The 18751-nt window shown below is 48.8% G+C and overlaps 1 protein-coding gene across 10 annotated transcripts in view; it reads left to right on the forward strand.

The window, feature by feature from the left end:
* Positions 1-18751, forward strand: part of SIPA1L3 (signal induced proliferation associated 1 like 3) — a 252031-nt gene that overhangs the window by 77440 nt on the left and 155840 nt on the right. The window contains exon 2 of one of the 10 annotated variants that reach the window (XM_061139186.1): positions 2396-2549. The exons of the other annotated variants lie outside the window; for them this stretch is intronic. The gene's annotated coding sequence lies outside the window, so the exon portion shown is untranslated. The remainder of the gene's footprint in view (positions 1-2395; positions 2550-18751) is intronic. 10 annotated transcript variants of the gene reach the window in all.

The following is an 18751-nucleotide window of genomic DNA, read 5'->3' on the forward strand; positions in this document are numbered from 1 at the left end:
CAGGGTCTTGATAGTTGAACCCAAAGGAAGAGGATCCCTGGGGCCAGATGACTTGTGTTCAGACACCGGCACCACCACTCAACGGCCATGCGACCTTCAGAAAGTCACTTAGCCTCTCTGCCTCAGTCTTCTCATCTGTAAAATGATAACAGTACCCGCCTTATGGGATTGTAAGGATTTAATGAAACAGTCTTTATAAAAACATTTAAAATGGCCTGATTGAAAGTCGTTGTTCAGTTAATGCTGGCAGTGGTGATTGTTATATCCCGTTATGGTCATGCGGAGTTAGGATTGAGAACAGCTGGTCTGTTCTCAATGGTGGTCCAGTGGCTAAGACTCCGAGCTCCCAGTGCAAGGGGCCCGGGTTCAACCTCTGGTCAGGGAACTAGATCCCACACGCGCATGCCTCGGCTGTAAGATCCCATATGCCGAAACGAATATTGAAGATCCTGCATGCTGCAGCTAAGACCCAGTGAAGCCAAATAAATATGTGTATATATATATATATATATATATATTTTTTTTTTTTTTTTAAAGAGGAAGAAGAAAGGAAAAAGAATCACTGGTCTGTAATGGTGGTTCAGATGGAAGCAGAAGTTAGAGGATCAGAAGAAGGGGATAGTCTTCCTTCTTCCAAACAAGTCTATAGTTTGGGGAGACAGACTTAATTTCGCCATTTAAAGATATTTTTCACTCAATGTTTAAAATCTAGAAAAGCACAGGTGAAAGACTTAAAGGAAGAAAAAAATCTCTTCACTGCTCTATACACATACTGCTCACACTAGAGAAAAAAGACTAGAAGGAAATGAACTAACATCTTTATAGTGGTTATTCTCTGCGGGGAGATTATGGGTAACTTTATATTCTTCTTGGCACATTTATTTTCCAAGTTTTTAATGTGTATGTATAAGCATATATCACTTTCATAAGCAAGAAAAATATTTTGAAAGGTAAAGAATCATGTGAGCTGTGACTTCTGGGGAAGCTAGGTGGAATTCTCTGGAGCTGTCTGTCTTAATGTTGAGAAGCTTGTGTTCCAGCCTTCCTTGACGAGGCATACTCCCACCCTATAACATTTCTACTCAGAAAATCCTTATTATCAAAGCTGATTCCTCAGCATCCAAGCCTCCACCTGCCCAGCCTTGCTCTAGATATTCACACTGTCTCCCATCCTGTTCTCAAGATGAAAGAACTCCAGGTTTTTTTTTTTTGGTGGCTCTGACCTTGAGAAGGAGGCTCATTTTTAAACGGCCATGACCAGTATTAAATACCCCTTACGTAGGTGCATCTCAGCTCACTGCTGTGTGCATATAGGTGCTTTCGTGTTAGCTAATGTTATGAATAACTATAAAACTGGGAACAAAGCAGTTGATTTATGTATTCAATAAACATTCATTGAAGACCTGTCCTGAGCCAAGTATCAGTGAGCAAGGCAGACTCGGTCTGCCCCACCATAGAGAGTGGAAGACGCAAGAAACACATGGCCACACGGCTAATCCCCAGCTTCTAAACATTCAGAAGAAGGATAAGATTTTTTTGAGCCATAGGACAGGCGCTTCCCAGAGGCTCCCCAAGGAAGTAGAGCTTAAGTAACATACTCCGGGTGCAAATGGAAAAAATGAACCTGGTGTCCATCTCTAGATAAGCCTCGCTTCCGAACGTTTCCAGCTGTGGGCAGGGATCTCCAGATGGGCGTTGCTATGGAAGCATCTTCCAGTTCTCACTTCCTGAGTTTATTTCCGAGTTTCCCGCGCCCATGCCAGTTCCCAGCTGTGGATACAGACGTGGGGCGGAGCGGGGTGGGTGGCAGTCCGGTCTTCCTGCTGCCTCATAGCTGTGCGGAGAGCGGATGTGGCTGGAAGCCAGCCGGGAGCCTCCTCCCGGCTGAGCTAGTTGTGGAACCTGCCGTGTCGTGGTTTCTCTTGCATCCGGGCTCTTTCCTTTGTCCGCTCATGGGACTGTGCCAGCATGTCCCAGCCTGTGTTTTGAAACTTTAGACCCCAGCTTGTATTCGATGGAGAAATGAGCTCATGAGGGCTTCCTCCGCCACCCAGCTACAGAAGTTGAGTCTAACCACTTTCATTCAAATTCCCTCACCCTCCCCTCGGAGCTTAGATTTGCCATCCTCCTGACAGAAACTGGGCTGGCTGTTTGTTCTTTGGGACTGTTAGTGAATAAAGGATTTGATGACCTAAACAAAAGGAGTAGCAAAACAAGATGGGGGAGGGCTGTAGCTAATTGCTGTCTGCAATTGAGACCTTTCAGCTACCCTTCCATGCTTTAGAATAATCATTGCTAACATGTTGAGAATTTGCAATGTGTTAGGTATTCTTTAAATTGTTTCTAATCCTCTTAACCCAGTGAAGTGTTTATTATTATTATCCCCATTTTACAGCTGGATAAACTGCTGTTCAGTCGCTCAGTCGTGTCCAGCTCTTTGCGACCCCATGGACTGCAGCATGCCAAGCTCCTCTGTCTTCACTGTCTCCTGGAGTTTGCTCAAGTTCATGTTCATTGAGTCGGTGATGCTGTCTAACCACCCCATCAGGGTAACTTGTGACAGGGGGCAAATTATGTTGTCGGTCAAATTGCTTTATTGTTGTCTTAGAGCTCCTTAAGGCCTGCCATTTAGCAGCTTTTTAGGCCCAAAAGGAAGATTTAACAAGAGGGTGCTAGAATGGCCCAGAGAACCAAAGCAGGGCCTCAGGAAGGACTGTGTACCAGTTACTTGGTTACAGGTAGCGGAAACACCAAGTCAGATGGGCATAAGTCCTAGGGGACAAGATTGACTCACAGCTGGAAAGCCCAGAGGTGGGACAGGCTTCTGGGCTGGTTGGCTCTGGAGCTCAGGGCCATCCCCAGTGACCCACTTTCTCTCTGTCCTTCCATTCTTTCCTCTGATGTCTGAGTCATCCTCAAACCTGGCTCTTCTGGAGGTAGCAGACTGGCTGCCAGCACTGGTCCAGACTTTTGTCTTCTCATCCTTGGCCTGAGAGGTAGAGAGAGTGTCTTATCCCTCAGCCATAGTGCAAAGCTGCGGAGTTCCTGTCTGGTTGGATTAGCCTGGGTCATGTGACTCTCCTGAACCAATCCCTGTGGCATAGGGCTGGGGCCACACAAACAGGCTGGTTGCTCCCACCCAAAACCACTCATGGGGAAGGGCGGAGTGGGTGCTGGGCAACAGCCAGCCTGTCGAATTGGATCCAGCACACAAATGCCACCAGCAGGGTTCTCTTCCTCATTCCTGCCCCCGCCCCCATCTGCTTTATTCATTCTCTGATATTCATGGTCTTTCTGCCTTTCCCTCTGCTCATTGACGACCATCTACAGACCACGCTGTATACCTGTAGTGGGCTCCCAGAAAGGCCAGAACAACCCAGGGGAGGGAAGGTGTCTCCCTTTGGACTCATCGCCCAGGGCCAGGGAAGGGGTTCTCAAGATGGGTTCAGTTGAGGTCAGGTGCTCTTTCTGGACCAATAGGCTGTAGGCAGGGATGGAGTCATTGTTCCCTCTGTCCTCGCCTCACCCCCCCCCCCCCCCCCCCCCCCGCCGCCCCCGGGTGCCCTACTGTATCCTTTTCTCAGGACCTCTGGGCTGAGAGGCATTTAAGCAGGACCCCTGGAGACAGCTTCCCAGGTGGTGCAGTTGTAAAGAATCTGCCTGCCAGTGCAGGAAATGCAAGAGACCCAGGTCTGATCCCTGGGTCTGAAACACCCCTGGAGTAGGAAGTGGCAACCCACTCCAACATCCTTGCCTGGAAAATTCCATGGCATCAAAAAGAGTCAGACACGACTGCACACACACACACACACACCCCACACACACGCACACGCATGCACACCTGAGGACAGCAGTTAGGCCTCACTTCTTGACAGTAGTGATACTAAAACCTCGTTTTATTTCCAAGCGGCTGGACATGAAGGGTGTCCCTTGCATTTTCCACATTCCTGGAGCTGTCCCCTTGCGAAAAAGCCAGCTCTTAAATCCCACCAGGCTGAGCAGCCTGTGGCCCCTGCTCGCCTGTCCCCAGCCTCATCCTGCAGGCCGCTCGACACTCCACCCTCCAGCCACCTTGGCTGGCTTTCGCTTCCTTCAACGCATGACATTTGTTCCGTCTCCTGGAGAGCTTCCCCTTCTCCCCGGTCTTGCTCCCCACCCTCCCACCACCATTCTGGCCTCCCTGTGCCGCCACTCTTTCAGATTTCCCCTGACACATTTCTCCAGGGGCTTACCTTGACCACACACCCTACTCTTCTTCCCTGAAATACTCAGCTGACGTATTCAGGGCCATTCATCCTCTTAGTGAAAGGATCAAATCTACTTTGCTAAAGTTGTAACCCTTTCTGTCAAAGATATGCCTGACTAAGTTTTGCTGAGGGATTGAATGAAGCAGTAGTAACAGTAGTGGTCTTTTTTTTTTTTTTTAATATTTCTTATTTATTTGGCTCCACTGGGTCTTAGTTGCAGCATGTGGGATCTAGTTCCCTGACCAGGGATCGAACCCAGGCCCCCTGCACTGGGGCCTCGGAGTTTTAGCCACTGGACCACCAGGGAACTCCAAGACTTGGTTGATTATGGCAATTGAACTCAATCTCTAGCCCCTCTCCTCTCCTCAGAGGTCGGGGGATGGGACTGAAAGCTCCAACCCCCTAATCCGAGTTGGTTCTCCTGGCAGCCAAGCACCTCAGTGGGTATGGGGGTTTGGGGGGAATCCTTGGGTTTCCCCTAGGGACTTTCTGTTAGTCACCCCATTAACAAACTCAGGTGTGGTTGGAAGGGGCTTGTTCTGAATAACAGGACACTGCTTTCCCCTTTATAACTCTGTAGCTACTTTAGGAATTTAGGACAAAACACCAATAATTTGAAACAAAAGATATTCCCTTTGCTCTTATCACTTAGGAAGTTCCCAGGATTTTAGAAACTCTGTACAAAAAACATAAGTTTGAGCAAACTCCGGGAGATGGTGAAGGACAGGGTTACCTGGCGTGCTGCAGTCCATGGGGTCACAAAAAGTCGAACATGACTGAGTGACTGAATTGAACTGTGCCAGAAACAAAGACCAACTACATTTCTTGCTATAAATCACAACACCACAATACATATTTCTATACATTCTATGTGTATAGTCTACATATACTCCACATGGCACGTAATAAGATAAATGCCAGTTAAGATCATGCTGAGTTAATAGTTTTCACCTCTCAGAGACTTCCCTGGTGACTCAGATGGTAAAGAATCTGCCTGCAATGCAGGAGACCCAGGTTTGATCCCTGGGTCGGGAAGATCCCCTAGAAAATGGAATGGCTACACTCCAGTATTCTTACCTGGAGAATTCCATGGACAGAGGAGCCTGGCGGGCTACAGTCCATAGGGTCGCAAAGAGTCGGACACGACTGAGTAACCAACACACTTTCAATCCTCAGAAGGGCAAGAGCAAAAGGTGAGCTGCAGGCAGTGGTGTGGGGGAGCAGGCAGGCTTGTCCAGTGCTGCCGGGGGTGGGTGAGCAGGGCTGTTGTTTGGATGGACTTGGGCGATGTCAGCCCCACACTTGCACACCGCTCCCTTTGAACCCTCCCTTTTCCTAACACTCCCACTTCGAGGAATGTTTGCCCCAAAAGGTGTTCCCGGGTATGAGAAGTGATCTCTGTCCAGCATGGGTCGTTGCAGCACCGTTTGGCAGAACAGAAGCTGGGAACTGCCCTACATGTCCCTCATTGTGCGGGGACTGGATGAATCAGTGAGGATCATTGTACAATGGAGCACTGTGCAACTTTGCAGGGGCACGGGGTCCTGATAGAGAGTGTCTTTCGTGTCTGTGGTACACCGCCCAGGATGAAAAAGTAAAGGAAAAGGAACACCTTTTTCAAATGATGCTCCGTTGGGAAGGGCATTTTGGAACCTGAGGGGGAAAGTGTAGGTGTTTTAGGAAGGGGGTCCCCTTCCAGGGTCTGAGAGTGGGCTCTTGTCTAACCCTCGGAAATGAATTATCCGAGGAGACACACATGCTGATAGAGCAAGAGACTTCATTGGAAAGTGATGCCTGGGAGGAGAGCAGGAGGCTAAGGGAACCCAGGAGAACTGATCTGCCACATGACTTGAAGTCTCAGGTTTTATGGTGATGGGATTAGATTCTCAGTTGTCCCTGGCCAATCATTCTGATTCAGGGTCCTTCCTGGTGACGCATGCATTGCTTGGCCAGGATGAATTCCAGCGAGGAGAATTCTGGGAGGTTGGTAGAACACGTGGCATCTACAATGACCTTTCTGGAATTTTTCTGGTTGGTGGTGGCTTGTTAGCTCCGTGTTCCTTACCAGGACCTCCGGTCATAAAATAACCCATGCAGATGGTTGCTATGGTTCCTGTCCAGGATGGGTGGTTTCAGTCAGTGTGTTTCCCCTAATATAGGTTTTTCGAAGATTCCAACCCCCGTAGCCCAAGAGCATGAGTCACTATCAAAGCAGATACCTTAGATTTCTATAGCAGGGGCTGTGTTCTTGGCTCTGTGCATGTGTGTATATTATGCATACAGCCAGCCAGCCATATCCAAGATTATGTATGAGTGTGGGTATGCGTGTATATGTAATTTCACTACTTTATTCAGGTCTCAGCTTGAATGGCCCCTCAGAGGGACCTTCCCGAGCACCCATCTAAGACAGCTCCTGCTCTGTTTTCCTTCATGGCAACCGTCATCATCTCTTCTTACACATTTGTTTGCTTTCTGCACCATCCTCCTCAACTCTGAGAGCAGCAATCATGGGTCCATTCCTTGTCTCATCTCAGTGTCTAGAGCAGTGTCTGGCCCATAGTAGTTGCTTAATAAGTCTCTGCTGAATGACTGTGAACACGCCTGAAGAGTGAGAATTGTCCCCATGTTAGGTGTGGACCTGACGCCCTCAGAGGCCTTGACCTTCTTTCATGGAACAGACCGAGGGCCCACTGCTTTTCTGACTGGGGAAGAAGCAAGAAGTGGCCCTAGACTGCCTTTGATGTGGCTAAAAGTCTTGCTTTACTCAGATTTCCACCTTGAGAGATACGGATGTAGGCTGGGGGGGTTCTGCCTGTGAGGCACTGAAAAACGAGCCTGTGCTGTTTTCATGTGATGCCCACTTCCCAGACTGTCTGTGGTCCATCTCTCCTCTCTGGCTTGCATTCGTGGAGAGTAGCTTAGAGGGAGAGAGAATCTTCCAACTGAAGGCTCCTCTCCTCTGGAGGACCCTTCACTTCTGCCCTGTGCTTGATATTATGAGTCCAGTTTGGCCAAAGGATGTCGGCAGATGTGAGGAGTTGAGAGTATTGTTTATGGTTTCTTCAGTGTTTGGGGTATAACAGCTTTGCTAACATCTCTTAGGGCTCCCTCTGTGCCAAGCATTTTGCTAGTCCCTCAATCCCTGTTACCTTATTTAACCCTCCCAACAGGCTTGTTCAGGGGTGGACATGACCCACCCACCCCACCCCCACCTTTACTGATAAGCGGACTTGGATTCAGAAAGGTCTAGTCATGAGTCATGGGCCACATAGCTGCTGAGAGGCTGAGCCGGGATTTGATTCTGGCCCTCGCCGACCACCATGAAGGCATTCTTCCAGCCACATGGCCTCACTGCTTGTCCATCTGCTTTGGGTATTCTCCCGGCGGCCAGTGGAGGAGGGTCTGGTTTCCTACAATGCGATATGATGGATTGTCGGTCAGGTCACAAAGCCCCGCTGGCCAGCATGAGGCCTTGTTGGGCTGGAGAGCCTTCTGCTTGTTTCTTTCTCATAGACATTTACCACACAAATGACCAAACTTCTGTTTCTCTTCAAGACTGGTTTTCACCTAGGGCAGGAGAGAGGGTGGGAGAGCAGCCAGGGGAACCCTCTTACCACTCCGTCAGATTTGTCTGTCCTCTGCTCCCTATTACTGAGTAAAAATCAAAGTCCTCATCGTCCCCACACAATCTGCCCCACCTTGACCTGTGACTTCCATTCCTCACCTGCCTGGCTCCTTCCATGGGCCTCCTTAGTGCTCCATAGACACCAGGGTATGTACCTCCTCAGGACCCTTGCTCTGGCTCTTCCTGCTACAAGGAAGGCTCTTATCTCATACCCACGCACTTTGCTCTCACTGTATCTTCTAGGGCAAAATGTGCAAAGGCCTTGGGGTAGGAATAAGCTTGAAAGGGGAAAATAGGCCAGTATGGTGGGAGCATTGGGGTGAGAAGTAAAGTGGAAGCGGATGAGGTTCCTAGAGGCGTTGAAAAATTATAAGCAGGAAAGGGATCTGGTCCTTGTTTGATTTGATCCTTCTGGCTGAGTGTGTGTAGAATAGAATCTGGGAAGGCAAGAGTGAACTCAGGAAGACCAGCAGCGGCTGTCAGGGAGCTGTCCAGGTGAAAGATGGTGCTGGCAGCTTGGCCTGAGAAGAAGAAAAAGGGGGTGGGGTGTGGCTTTCCTGGTGGTCCAGTGGTTAAGACGCCACCTTCCGGTGCAGAGGGAGCTGGTTCAATCCCTGGTCAGGGAACTAAGATTGCATGCGCCTCAGGGCCAAAAACCAAAGCATAAAACAGAAACAATATTGTAACAAATTCAATAAAGACTTTAACAATGAAACAAAATTAAAAAGGCAAAAGGAAATAGATTCAGGATGTGTTTCAGAGGTCCTGGCAACAGAACTGGCAAACGGACTTGCTGTGGAGGGTGAGGGAAGGAGAGACATGGACTCTGCTGGGTGTCTGCATTGCACTTTGTTGGCTCATCTCTGCTGACAGTCCCTCAAGTTGTCTCCCGTTTTCCTCATTCATGGAGGCCGCCCACACCCTTGCTGGCCAAATCTCGAAGGATCAAGGGCAAGGGCATTCCAGGTGGAGGGAACCACTCCAGCTAAGGCTGGGACCTCTGCTGCATCTGGCCCAGCTCGGGTCAGAGTGTGGGCTGCAGAACGGGAGCAAAGGGCCTCAATCCACCACCTGAATCCTGTGGACCTGCTACTGATTTGAGATGTGTTTTCATGCTCTCCCATCCCCCACCTTCCCCTGAGTAGCTTTCTTATCTGGCCACGTCCAGTCCCTTCCCCACCCCCCAACCCCCTACCCCTGAGAGGTGAGTCCGGAGCTGCAGGCAGTGTGGCCACAGCAGGTGTGTTCAGGTGGAACGGCTGCCCGTGCTCAGGGCCCTCGCTGTCTACACGAGCTCAGCTTTGTTGTCCTGTCATTTGAGTCACGCCGGGGCCTTTGGTTCTGGACCAGCCCTGCAGGCTGACGGGCCTGTAGGAAGGGAACGAGAAAACCTCTTGCTTCTCTGAGCTCGACTCTTCTGTATTCTTCGTCCCCTGTTCCCTCCTGTCTTGTCCTCAGAAGACAGGGCCCCACCGCTAGCCGCCGCCCCTGCAGCCTCCCTCGCCCTTCCTCAGAGGCTAGGGGGCACTTGGGGGTCTCCAGGCTGCTCGCTAATGAGGCCGTTCAGCCGGCAGGAGTTTCAAACCGTGACCTGCATGCCCATGAGGACAGAGTGTCCCTTCTGTCTTCTGTGTTTGGTGCCTTCAGGTCCCTAAAGACCGGCTCCCATCCTGCCTGGGGTTTCTCTCTTGTGCCGTTGGGAGGTGTCGGCCAGGCTGACTTGTCAAAATTAGTATCTCTGGCAGTTTGCTTTCTGTCTGCCCAAGGGCTGTGGAATTAGAGGAATTGTGCATCTCATGAGCAGGTAAAATGTGATGTTTGAGCTTGCACTAGGTCAAGAAATGGCGGCTGGGGGAATGGACAGCCTTGAAGGAGAAAATATAGGGCATTAATGAGCTCAACTGAGTCTTCTCCCACGTTGCTGGAGGACATGTGAATCATCGCAACCTTTTTAGAAGACAGCCTAAAAAAGAAACCTTATTTATTTTTGAATGAGCCGTCCAGGCACGTGATAAAGCAGTCAAACGACACACAAAACCACGTACAGTGAAAATCAAGTCTCCCTCCCCAGTCCCTTGTCACCCAGTTCCCCTCCCGTGAGGACACCCATTCCAGGTGTATTCTTCCAGTGACACTCTATACCCCAACAAGCACCTGCTGGACACACAGCTGCATCCTTTGATCTCGGAAGCCATTCTCTAAGCTAACTGTGAAATACTCCATAAATAGCCTTTGATGCCTGCAAATCTACCCTGCAGAAAAAATGGTCCCCCGTACAAAAGATTACTTATTGCAGCATTATTTGTGGTGGCAAAATGAAAAACAAAGCAAAACCCCAGAAGGAAAATGAACGCCCATTTTTCAGGGAACAATTGAGTAAAATATGGCACCTCCACACTGTGGAATATTAGCTGCTAAGAAGAGCGGGTCAGAGCTCTCCTAGTTGTTTTAGAGGTGATTCTGTGATGCAGGTAAGGGAAAGCAAGATTCCGAGAAGTAGATATGATATGATTCTGTTTATTTAAAATACAACGAGAAAAATCTGTATGTTGTGTATGGTTTTTAAAACAAAACATTTATTTATTTGCCTGCACCAGGTCTTAGTTGTGGCACACGGGATCTTTAGTTGTGGTGTGCAAACTTTGAGCTGTGGCATGTGGGACCTAGTTCCCTGACCAGGGATCGAACCCAGGCCCCCTGCACTGGGAGTGCGGAGTCTTAGCCCCTGTGTGTTGTGTCTGAGTGGTGGCTATCATACTCATGCTCTTCCACATCACACGGCCCACCGCTGTCTTCGGGAGACTTTGCAGTGTCCTCCATTGTGGTCAAAACAAACTCCACTTGTTGGACAACCGTAGAGGCCCCCTGGGGAGGGTATCGAACCCACATGACGAGAGCCCATGGATTTGGTGTTGGGAAAGGTGCCCTGGACCTCTGTCAGCATAGGAGGGCCTCGTGTGACGTGTGGTGAGAAGTCCCTTCTAAACGACAATGACAGGCTATTTGACCTACTTCCCAGGCATTTGGTAGGCTGAAATAAGCAGAGTTTGGTCAACTGTGTGAAGCATGCAGCGCCACCAAGTCTGCCCCTCACGAGAATAATCAGGAAGAGTTAGGGAAACGCCAAAGTCAAGGCCTCAGGTCCCGGGCAGTGATTCTGGTGAAGCTGCCCAGGGCAGGCAGTAACAAGTGACCTCACATCCACCCCCAGCCCACCCCACGGAGCCACACGGTGGGACGCTGCTCACACCCACCCCTCCAAAACAGACCAGCCCTCTTGCTGGGGAGAATGGACCTGGAAGGAAGCCATGGGGAGGAGACATCCCCAAAGGACACTGTGTTTCGCCACTCTGGGGGCTCTGTTTGTGCTGTGGTCTGCGATCACGGTGACCCTGGAGTTGTTCTGTGTGAGGCTCTGCTTCCCTCCCCATCTCCTGCTCCTCGGCCCAGAACAAGGATTCATTCCTCCAGGATTCTGGTGTCCCCTCAGGATGCACGTGGCTGTCAGTGGGTTGGGGGCTTATGACCCCGGTGAGTCACAGCTCATCTGCTGGGCTTCCCTGGGTGATTGTTGTTCCATTGCTAAGCCAAATCCAACTCTCTGCGACCCTAGGGACTGAGCCCGCCAGGCTCCTCTGTCCGTGGGATTTCCCAGGCAAGAATACTAGAGTGGGTTGCCATTTCCTTCTCCAGGGGATCTTCCCGAGCCATGGATTGAACCCAGGTCTCCTGCATTGGCAGGTGGATTCTTTCCCACTGAGCTACCAGGGAAGCCCTCTCCTGCAGTGGCTGTTCTCGATTGAGGTACAGGTAAAGATATCATATGGAGAGAGAGACAGAGAGAATGTATGAGAGAATATATATATGATCGTACACATACATACATATGGAGAGAGAGAATTCATATGTTTATTGAGAATACAAAAATATGCCCTACAAAAAATCAGGCAGCGACTGTTCATTTATTGAATTCATTTCACAGGCATTTGCTGATCTGCTCTTCTTGTGCTGTGCACAATTGGAATCTGGCAGAAAAGCACTTTGGAAAAACTCATTAGACCGCGTAAAGATCACTCTCGAATCTTCCTTTTCCGCCTCACCCCACCACCCCTTTCACGGCCAGGCCCCCATCAGGACTTCTCCGTCCTTGACCTGAAACAGATCATCACCAACCTTCTCTTCCATCCCGCTGCCTTCACCCTGCTCCCAGCTACCAGCATCCATCCTGGGGTGTGACAGCAGCCACTTCACCCTTCTCCCTGCTTCTCTTCAACCCTGGCAGTCTCTATGCAACAACCAGAGGGGTCTTTCAAATGTCAGTCAGAACACACCATCCTCCTCCTCCTGGTCAGACTTAGAATAAAGAGCGTATGGCTGGCTGGGACTCACAAGCCCTCGAGCTTCTGCCTCATCTCCCAGCACCCCCTCCCTCCCTCACTAGAGCGATCTGGGCGAGAGGGCCTCCTCTGAGTGTCTTTAACAAATTCCTCCATCTCCTGGAATATTCTTTTTCTTTCTTTCTTTTTTTTTTTTTTAGCTTTCATTAGAGACTTTATTACCAATCTGGTAATTCAGTCTGAGTAGCCCTTTGAGTGTCTTTTAATTGAGATATAATTCACATACTGGGCTTCCCTGATAGCTCAGTTGGTAAAGAATCCGCCTGCAATGCAGAAGACCCTGGTTTGATTCCTGGGTCTGGAAGATTCCCTGGAGAAGGGATAGGCTACCCTCTCCAGTATTCTTGGGCTTCCCTTGTGGCTCAGCTGGTAAAGAATCCACCTGCAATGTGGGAGACCTGGGTTCAGTCCCTGGGTTGGGAAGATCCCCTGGAGAAGGAAAAGGCTATCCACTCCAGTATTCTGGCCTAGAGAATTCCATGGACTGTATAGTCAGTAGGGTCGCAAAGAGTCGGACATGACTGAGGGACTTTCACTTTTCTTCTTTCACATACCGTAAAGTTCACCCTTTTAAAGCATGGTTCAGTGGTTTTTTGTGTGTTCACAAGATTGTGCGACCATCACCAGTATCTAATTCCAGGATGTTTTCATCCACACAGGAGACACCCTGTACCCATCAGCAGTTACTTCCCTTCTGTGTCCCCCACCTCCCAGCCTCTGGCAACCACCGATCTGGATTGTCCTATTCTGAGCATTTCATATAAATGGAATCTGCTAATATGAGGTGGTCTTTTGTGATTAGCCTCTTTCACTTGGCATCATGTTTTCAGTGTTCATCTATGTTGCATATATATTCTTTACAACTGAATAATATTCCACTGTATGGATGTATCATGTGTTACTTATCCATTCTTCATTTGATGGGTGTTCTGGGATATTCTTACTCCTATTCTTCACATGGCTTCCTTCTCCTTTCTCTTCAGTTTTGTGCTGAGACTCACTCAGGTTTCCTACATCATACTTCTTACGGTTTGCACTTATATATATATATATATATATTTGTTCCCCTGTTTGTTTATCTTCTGTCCTCTGTTCCAGACTGTGAGTTCTGTAAGGGTGGGGACCCTGTCTGCCTTTTTTTTTTTTTTTTTTTGGCTGCAGGGTCTTCCCTGCTGCTCATGCAAGCTTTCTCTTGTTGTGGCGTGTGGGGGCCACTGTCTGGTTGGGGTGCACAGGCTTCTCATAGTGATGGCTCCTCTTGTTGCAGAGGACAGGCTCAGTAGTTGTGGCTCATGGGCTTAGTTGCCCTGTGGCATGTGGAATCTTCCCAGACCAGGGATTGAACCCGTTTCCCCAGCATTGGCAGGTGGATTCTTAACCACTGGAGCAACAGGGAAGTCCCGACTCTTAGCTGCTTTTGTTCACCCTGCCTCACTCAGTGCCCAGAATAGGGGAGTGCGTAGTAGTTGCTGGATGAATGACTCAGTACATCTCATCCAGTTCTCACTTTACATCCTCTTAAGGCAAAATGATTGTAATTCCTTTCTGTGGGAAATTCTGTATCTTGCCTTCTGCTTACTGTACCTAGTTCTGTACTCTGAATAGTGGCAGGTTGCTGGGAGGATTCCTCTGGTGTAGAACACTGTCCCATCTGCTGTGTAAGGCCACAGTGTCATTGGAAACAGCATGTGGCTGCCAGTAGCAGAGATGAGAAGTAACAGTGGTGTAAACTCAATGGAAGGTGGTTTCTCTTGTGAGTAAGAGGTCCTGAGATCTGCAGTCTGGGGCTGGGCTGGCAGCTCCATAGTCCTCGGGTAAAGCAAGATACTTCTATCTTTTTGCTTATCCATCACTGGCACAAAGCTTTCATCCTTAAAGTGGCCTCATGGTCCACTGTGCCTGCTGGAGTCAAGCCAGTGAGTCTGTAATCCGAGTGGGAATCGGGGTAGGGAGTGGGACACAAGAGTTTGTGTGTTAGTTCCTCAGTTATGTCCGACTCTGCAACCCCACAGACTGTAGCCCGCCAGGCTTCTCTGTCCGTGGAATTCTTCAGGCAAGAATACTGAACTGGATTGCCATTCCCTTCTCCAGAAGAACTTCCCAACCCAGGGATTGAACCCTGGTCTCCTGCATCTCAGGCAGATTCTCTACCATTTGAGCTAGAGGGAAGTCCTCTAGCTATACAAGAGTATAGTCCAGCTCTTTGTTCCTGGTGAGGAATTTTCCTTGAAGTCCTGTAATAACATCTCCCTACCTTTTGTTGACCACCCCGAGCTGCAGGTCATCTTACACACTAGCAAAGTATTGCTCAAAATTTTCCAAGCTAGGCTTCAACAGTATACGAATCAAGAACTTCCAGATGTTCGAGCTGGATTTAGAAAAGGCAGAGGAGATCAAATTGCCAACATCTACTGGATCATAGTAAAAGCAAGAGACATCCAGAAAAACATCTACTTTTGCTTCACTGACTACGCTAAAGCCTTTGACTGCATGGATTACAGCAAACTGTGGAAAATTCTTGAAGAGATGGGAATACCAGACCACCTTACCTGCCTCCTGAGAAATCTGTATGCAGGTCAAGAAACAACAGTTAGAACTGGACATGGAACAACAGACTTGTTTCAAGTTGGGAAAGGAGTACGTCAAGGCTGTATATTGTCACCCTGCTTATTTAACTTATATGCAGAGTACATCATGGAAAATGCCGGACTGGATGAAGCACAAGCTGGAATCAGGATTGCCAGGAGAAATATCAGTAACCTCAGATACGCAGATGACACCACCCTTATGGCAGGAAGCAAAGAGGAGCTAAAGAGCCTCTTGATAAAAGTGACAGAGGAGAGTGAAAAAGCTGGCTTAAAACTCAACATTCAAAAAACAAAGATCATGGCATCCAGTCCTATCACTTCAAGGCAAATAGTGGAGAAACAATGGAAACAGTGAGAGACTTTGTTTTCTTGGGCTCTAAAACCACTGCAGAAGGTGACTGCAGCCATGAAATTAAAAGACACTTGCCCCTTGGAAGGAAAGCTATGACAAACCTAGACAGCATATTAAAAAGCAGAGACCTTATTTTGCCAACAAAGGTCCATCTAGTCAAAGCTATGGTTTTTCCAGTAGTCTTGTATGGATGTGAGATTTGGACCTAAAAGAAAGCTGAGTGCTGAAGAATTGATGCTTTTGAACTGTAGTGTAGGCAAAGACGCTTGAGAGTTCCTTGGACTGCAAGGAGATCCAACCAGTCCATCCTAAAGGACATCAGCCCTTAATATTCATTGGAAGGACTGATGCTGAAGCTGAAACTCCAATACTTTGGCCACCTGATAGGAAGAACTGATTCATTGGAAAAGACCCTGATGCTGGGAAAGATTGAAGGCAGGGGAAGGGGATGACAAAGGATGAGATGGTTGGATGGCATCACTGACTTGGTGGACATGAGTTTGAGCAAGCTTTGGAAGTTGGTGAATTACAGGGAAACCTGGCATGCTGCAGTCCATGGGGTTGTAAAGAGTTGGACACGACTGAGTGACCGAACTGAACTGAGCTTCGGGGGAGCTTGGGAGATGTAGTCTTTGCTGAGCATCCCAAGAAGAAAGGGAAGAATGCCTACTAGCTGGACAGCTCACACCAGAAGGTCCATTTCCTGCCCCTGGGCCCTGGCAGCCAACTTCTGCCCATTGGCCTGGGCTTTCAAGCCTTCTCCTTCCCTAAATGGCCAGGATCAAAGGAGTACCTTTCTCTGCCTGATTGACCAGAGGGGGAGATTTTGAAGCCTCTTGCAGTCTTTTAGTCCAAAAAACTGACCATGTCACCAGCATTAAAAATAATGGTATTGCACCTTTTTGAACATTTAGTACATGATAAGTCCTGCTCTAAACATTTTTCATGCAGTAATTTACTTCATGCGGCTTCCCAGGTGGCACATTGTTAAAGAATCTGCCTGACAGTGCAGGAGACACAGGTTTGATCCCTGGTCCAGGAAGATCCCCTAGAGAAGGAAATGGCAACCCACTCCAGTATTCTTGCCTGGAGAATCCTATGGACAGAGGAGTCTGGTGGGGCACAGCCCACGGGGTCTCAAAGAGTCAGACACAACTGAGCGACTGAAAAACAACAACAGTAGTTTACTTTATCCTCATCTCCACCTTACAGATGGGGAGACTGAGGCACAGAGAGGTTAAATAATCCTAGACATTCTCACTGTTAATATTTCTTTCTCATTCTTCCCTTTCAGTGTATACAATGAACAAGAGGATTAAAAAATAAAGCCTGACCTATTTTGGTAGATTGACCAGTGTTCGGTCTCCCATCTGATGAGCTGAGTTCCAGAGAGTGCTTTGTGGAAAAGCACTCGGCAGTCGAAACCACATTGACAGGCTGTTTTCATAGGAGTGCAGGAAGGGGCTTAACTCTTGGCACATCCAGCAAATGCCTACTGACAGGAGGAAAAAGGATCCACAAGCTCTGCAGGATTTCCCCAGCCCGTGAGCCTGCAGCCGGTAGACCTCTAGGCATTTCTGCCAATCGGTGGGGTATGGCCTTTGAAATCATGGCCTCTGCGACAGCTCTTAGGGTCCATGGGGAGAAAGAAGGCCCTCTTCAGTTCAGATCCTTTGAGAATTAATTCAGCCACCAAGTCATCTTTCTGGATGCCTCTGATCTGGGAGGTAGTGAAGGACAGGGAAACCTAGCGTGTTGCAGTCCACGGGGTCGCAGAGAGTTGGACACTACTGAGCGACTCAACAACAGTAATGATCAGCCATGCTTGATGGAAATCTCCGATTCTCAGAGTTCACCTCTGAATCGGGACTTTTTGAGACAGTTTCAGGCTCCTGTTAGAGGCTCTTTACAAACTCTAGTTAGTGGTGTGATGGTGCACTGTGATGGAGCAGGTCTGTTTCGGTCAGGAGTGCATTGAGCTGCAAGTATCAGACAACACAGGTGGCATTGTCACTTCAACACATTGGAGGTGGTTTGTGTCTTATAACACCTACAGGGAGAGAATGTGACTCAGTAACTTGGCAGAGTGAATGCCAGTGCTGTGCCCCATCGTGGCTGCAGGAAGGCTGCTGCCCCCACCTTCCCCATGGGGCTGGGGCACCCTGAGAGTTCAGTCCTTTCCTTCTGGCAGAGGAGTGTTCTGGAGACAAGAGGGGTCCTCTCAAATCCAAGTATCATGTCCACATTCCAAGCTGGAAAAAGGCAGACGGGTGAAGGGGCAGAGGGTCGTGTGGGTGAGCCTCATTCTTTTCGTGAGGAGAGCAAACACCTTCCCAGATGCCCTGACTGAGAATGTTCGCTTACCCCGGTGTGGAGATACGATTCTGCTTTATCTTCTAGATACACTTGTAATTTCCTTTTGCCTTTAGGTCTTGGTTCCATCTGAAAATGGTGTCTGAATGTGGAATGAGGTTGGGTTCCGGGCTGAGCCTTTTCTTTTAACTCTGTTTGGGAAGTGGCATGGTTGGTGGTTCTGGTGCCAGACCCGCTGGGTTTGAATCCTGCCTGGCTGCACCATCTCCTTGGCTGTGTGACCTTGGGCAGGCTACCCCTCTGTGCATCAGTTTCCTGAGCTGTTAAAAATGGGGATGCTGGTAGACCCTCCTTCACAGGCTTGTTATGACAGTTAAATGAGTTGATAGTTGACTTGAAAACAGTTCCTGGCATGTAACAAAAATCAAAGCCTTACCCTTCAAGCCAGAATGAGAATTCACAAGGTCTCGTGGGTCTGGAGACTTGGCAGGGAATCTCAGACCCCAGTCAGTGGGGAAAGTGAAGCATGTCACCGAGGTCACCGTCTCTTTCTCTTTACAAGAAGTGGCCAGACTGTCCTCTGAAGATGACTGTTGCAACATACGCTCCCACCTGCAGTGACTTCCCCTAATTCCATAACTTCAGTACATTTGGTGGTATCAGACTCTGACTTCTTAGCCAGTCTGCTGTGCATAAGATGGTCACTCATGGACGCTTTACCTGAGCAGTTTTTCTGTAGAGGTATGTCATGTGCCACTCAACCAGAAGTTACTTGGGCTAGGCTGGAGGCAGGACAACCACGAGACGGTTCCCCCCACCCCACCCCACCGCTGGCACAGTGAAGACCTCAGAGTTCCGTGCTCAGAGCCCAATACCAAGATGCTTCTCTGGGACAGGGTTGGGGAGGGGTGGAGGCTGAGGAGACGACAGAAGATGAAGCTCTAAGATCCTTGTAGTGAGTGATCCAGCCTTGGTCATGACTGTGGACTGAATCAGTCAGTGAAAGAACCAGTGCTGAATCGTTAGTATGTGTTATTAATAGAATATAGGTCATAAGAGAAAATATGATTAATTACAAGAGGATCCCAGTGGCTGTCATACAAGATAGCAATTGAGGGCCTGAATTTTCCCACGGCAAAGTCTTTTCTTCCCGTAGCAGCTTTTCTTTGTTGGGAGGTGGGTAGAGGCAGTTCAGTGAATGGAGATTTTCCGAAGTTGCTGTTTCAGAG

The sequence above is a fragment of the Dama dama genome, chromosome 4 (genome assembly GCF_033118175.1).
Source record: "Dama dama isolate Ldn47 chromosome 4, ASM3311817v1, whole genome shotgun sequence".
Classification (NCBI taxonomy): domain Eukaryota; kingdom Metazoa; phylum Chordata; class Mammalia; order Artiodactyla; family Cervidae; genus Dama; species Dama dama.